Genomic DNA, 4,995 nt, shown 5'->3' with positions numbered 1-4,995 from the left:
ATGATGGAAAGGAAACATGTTCTCTCTTTTTTCCCTTCATTTCACTTAAATAAACACATAGCACTAGCTAGGACTAATTCCAGATGCATGGCTGCAAACATGTAGGGAGAAAATGCATCTCAATATGCTTCTTATTTCCAAATTGTTTCTCTAGAAACATCAGAAAATTTCCTCTTGGGTGAAATGATGGAATCTCTATGCTGAGCTAAGACCTCATCTCATTACCATTTATAGATACCTTTCAATCTATTTTGTATTATTTTTCCAATCTAGTTTATTTCTCTAATTTTTATTTGATGTGAGGCATAGGTTTAATTACTATTCACTATTTGTGAAGGTTCTTTTGTATATTCAGTGTTTGGTGAAAAGGAATCAAACTAATGAGTAAAAGCTTGAGGTAACCTTTTTCCCTTAAAAGAGAATACCCAAGGGAAGCAACTTTGTTCTGAACCTCTGTGCCCCTTAACCTGTAATATTTAGGAGAACAGACATAAATAATAGACTAGTACCCTTCTCAGAGATTAAAGAATAGTGCAGACAGCCTCAGATCTCTTCTATCCTAAAGGCACAAAACACAGTATTACTTGGTAAGGATAGGGATGGGGATAGAAAAGTAAATGTGTAACCTATGGAGCTGAATGTTTTGATAATGGTTTAAATGAGCCTTCCATCAGCCATATTCCCATGCACAAAATGGACTGTTCTTCAGGGCTAAATACAACTGAAAGAAGAATTGAGATTCACCCACCAGAGCTGTGTTTGATAATGAGAGCTCAAGGTTCCTGAGTACTCAAACAAGGAAGATTCATATACATTCTTCATGTTCTTCCCTCCTCCATCACCCAAGTGGCCCTAAATTTCAGGAGACAAAGCTAGAGCCTACACAAGTATTATGACAGGGTAAATCAGAGTCAATCTACATGTAAAAATCAAGAACACTAAAACAGCCTAGCAAGGAGATACATGAGTAAAGTTGCCAGGTAGGACTATATACAGCACAGTATATAAGATCTGGGCTTTTTCACCTGTTTCAGGGCAATGATGCAGCTCATTAGCAGGGGAAAATGTGCCTGAAGACCTCAATTAGGCAACTGATCCCTTAAATCTTGGTCTTTACCTGCCCTGGATTTTTTAATGAATCCCTATATATTTACTTTTCCCCTCTCATCTTACTAGCTTTCCATTCCAGCTCACTGTCCAATTCTTTGCTCCTCCTCCAGTTCTTTTCCCTTTCTATTCTACTATTAACATGATCTTCTACACCTTCCACCTTTTCACTAATATTCCTCCTCACCTTAAATCTGGCTTTCTTCTTATGATGTATTTTTCTCATAACCTTTACCTGGCCTATTGCAAAAGTCTTCTAACTCATCAATCATTCCACTTCTTACTCTCTCTTACCTCCAATCTCTCCTTCACATTCTTCTCAATTGAATCTTAAATATAGCTCAGATCATATTACTCCCCAAATCAAAAGCTTTCAAAGGGGTACTCATTGACTCGCAAAGGAGAACAAATACTGTACAACTAGACATGGAAGGTTTTCGTGATTTGGCTCCAAAGTTGCATTTCTACCAGTATTCTTCCTACATGTAACTTACCCAGATTAGATAATTTACTGTTCAATTCAATTCAACACAGACTAAATGCATAGTAAATGAATAGTATTTTGAAAATATACTCCAGGGTTTACTCATGCCTTTACCTCCCTGTGAAGGAGAGAAAGATCAAGCTGATGCTCATACGTTGTAGATTGTCCGGGGAACCCAAATATCACCTAGAAATAATCATTTCTGTTTAATTAAACCATTAAAGGCATTAAAGATAAATGGTGGGAATTGAGAGTTCTGGGTTAAGATGGTGGCAGAGTAAAAAGCAGCTCTTAACCAATCCTGACTGAAACATACAAGGCTCCTCAAGGGGACATAAAAACAAGTCCAGATGAATGGAGGGACCCCACAACAGGGTAGAGCATGGAAGGTACGTGGAATTGGGACATTTCCATGCTATAAAGGGGTGAAACAGCTCTCACTAAATTGTGGGCTGAGCAACCACCCCCCCCCAAACCCCTCCACACACACCACCTATAACACCAAAGCCAGCTAAAAAGAAATAAAGCAAGTTTGGGGCACCCATTGAGTCATTGGCAGCTCCAGGGCCTGTTCCTGAGAGCAGCAAGACTTAGGACCCCAAAAAGCTAAAGAACGCGCACGGACTTTGAGCGCAGACACAGAGCACAGGCGCGAGCTAAAGCTCTGAAACCCTGAGTGGGGAACCAGTGCAGACTGGCATACGACTGTGGAAGCAGCGCCCTGAGACTTGTAAAGAAACCTCCAGCAGAGGATCAAGCAAGGGGGTCCAGCAGGGGCTTGACCTTGAGAAAAACCAGACCTCAGACCTCAGGACCCGAAAGACCGCAGACAGAACCTGAGCGTGAGGATAAAGCTGAGAAGCTGCTGGGCTAACAATGGCTACCCAGAATCAGGAAGTTCAGAAGAGAAAGATTAACAACAAGAAAAAGAAATCTTTAACACTTGACAACTTTTACACAGAGAAAATCCAGGCAACCGAGCAAACAGAGGAGGAAAACAAACAAGCATCCGGACCCTTCCAAAATAAGGAAAACTGGTCACAAGCTCTTGAAGAGTTCAAAACTGAGATGACGAGAAAGTTGGAAAAGATTTGGTTAGAGAAACGGGAAATAGCTCAAAAGGAAATCAGGCAAGAAAATAACAGTTTAAAAGGCAGAATTTTGCAATTGGAAAGTGAGGCTCAGAAATCAAATGAACTGATAAGCAAATTGAACACCAGAAATGACCAGATTGAAAAGGAAAACCAAAAGATCATAGCCGAAAACCAAAAGATTATAGCCGAAAACCAGTCCCTTAAGGCTAGAATTGAGCAATTAGAAGCTAATGATCTCTCAAGACAACAAAAACAAAGAAAACAAAGAAAAATAAATAGGGAGAAAAAGGAATACACCTTCTTTTCAGCTGCACATGGTACATTCACAAAGACTGATCATGTAATAGGGCATAGAATCATGGCAAACAAATGCAAAAGAACAGATATAATAAATGTAACCTTCTCAGATAATAATGCAATAAAAATAATAATTAGTAAGGGCACCTGGACAGGCTAATCAAAAACCAATTGGAAATTAAACAATATGATTCTCCAAAATCAATTTGTCAAAGAAGAAATCATAGAAACAATCAACAATTTCATTGAAGAGAATGACAATGATGAGACATCCTACCAAACTCTGTGGGATGCAGCCAAGGCAGTACTCAGGGGGAAATTTATATCCTTGAGTGCATATATTAACAAATTAAAGAGGGCAGAGATTAATGAATTGGGTATGCAACTCAAAAAATTAGAAAGCAAGCAAATTAAAAACCCCCAGGTGAAAACTAAATTAGAAATACTAAAAATTAAGGAAGAAATTAATAAAATCAAAAGCAAAAGAACTATTGAATTAATAAATAAAACTAGAAGCTGGTATTTTGAAAAAACAGATAAAATAGACAAAGTACTGGTCAATCTAATAAGAAAAAGGAAAGAAGAAAACCAAATTGACAGTATTAAAGATGAAAAGGGAGACCTCACATCTAATGAAGGGGAAATCAAGGCAATCATTACGAACTATTTTGCCCAATAATATGGCAACAAATATAAAAATTTAGGAGATATGGATGAATATTTACAAAAATATAAACTGCCTAGATTAACAGCAGAAGAAATAGAATACCTAAATAATCCCATATCAGAAACAGAAATTGAACAAGCCATCAAAGAACTCCCTAAGAAAAAATCACCAGGACCTGATGGATTCACAAGTGAATTCTATCAGACATTCAAAGAGCAACTAATCCCAATACTATACAAATTATTTGATATGATAAGCAAAGAAGGAGTCCTACTAAATTCCTTCTATGACACAAATATGGTACTGATCCCAAAGCCACGTAGACCAAAAACAGAGAAAGAAAACTATAGACCAATCTCCCTAATGAACACAGATGCAAAAATCTTAAATAGAATATTAGCAAAGGGACTCCAGCAAGTAATTAAGAAGATCATCCACCATGATCAGGTGGGATTTATACCAGGAAGGCAAGGATGGTTCAACATTAGGAGAACCATCCACATAATTGACCATATCAACAGTTTAACCAACAAAAATCACATGATTATCTTAATAGATGCTGAAAAAGCCTTTGACAAAATACAGCATCCATTCCTATTGAAAACACTAGAAAGTGTAGGAATAGAAGGACCCTTCCTAAAAATAATAAACAGTATATACCTAAAACCATCAACAAGCATTATATGCAATGGGGATAAATTAGAAGCCTTCCCAATAAGATCAGGAGTGAAACAAGGATGCCCATTATCACCTCTATTATTCAACATAGTACTAGAAACACTAGCAATAGCAATTAGAGAAGAAAAAGAAATTGAAGGTATCAAAATAGGCAAGGAGGAGACTAAGCTATCACTCTTTGCAGATGATATGATGGTCTACTTAAAAAATCCTAGAGAATCAACTAAGAAGCTTGTAGAAATAATCAACAACTTCAGCAAAGTTGCAGGATACAAAATAAATGCACATAAATCATCAACATTTCTATATATTTCCAACACATTAGAGCAGCAAGAGGTAGAAAGAGAAACACCATTTAAAATCACCCTAGACAATATAAAATACTTGGGAATCTATCTACCAAAACAAACACAACAATTATACGCAAACAACTACAAAACACTTTCCAAACAAATAAAACTGGATCTAAATAATTGGAAAGCTATTGGTTGCTCATGGGTAGGACAAGCTAACATAATAAAAATGACAATTTTACCCAAATTAATTTACCTATTTAGCGCCATACCTATCAAATTACCAAAAAACTTCTTTACTGAATTAGGAAAAACTATAATAAATTTCATTTGGAATAACAAAAGATCAAGAATATCAAGGGAAATAATGAAAAA

This window comes from Gracilinanus agilis, chromosome 3 (assembly GCF_016433145.1).
Source record: "Gracilinanus agilis isolate LMUSP501 chromosome 3, AgileGrace, whole genome shotgun sequence".
NCBI lineage: Eukaryota > Metazoa > Chordata > Mammalia > Didelphimorphia > Didelphidae > Gracilinanus > Gracilinanus agilis.
This window is presented reverse-complemented; position numbering follows the sequence as displayed.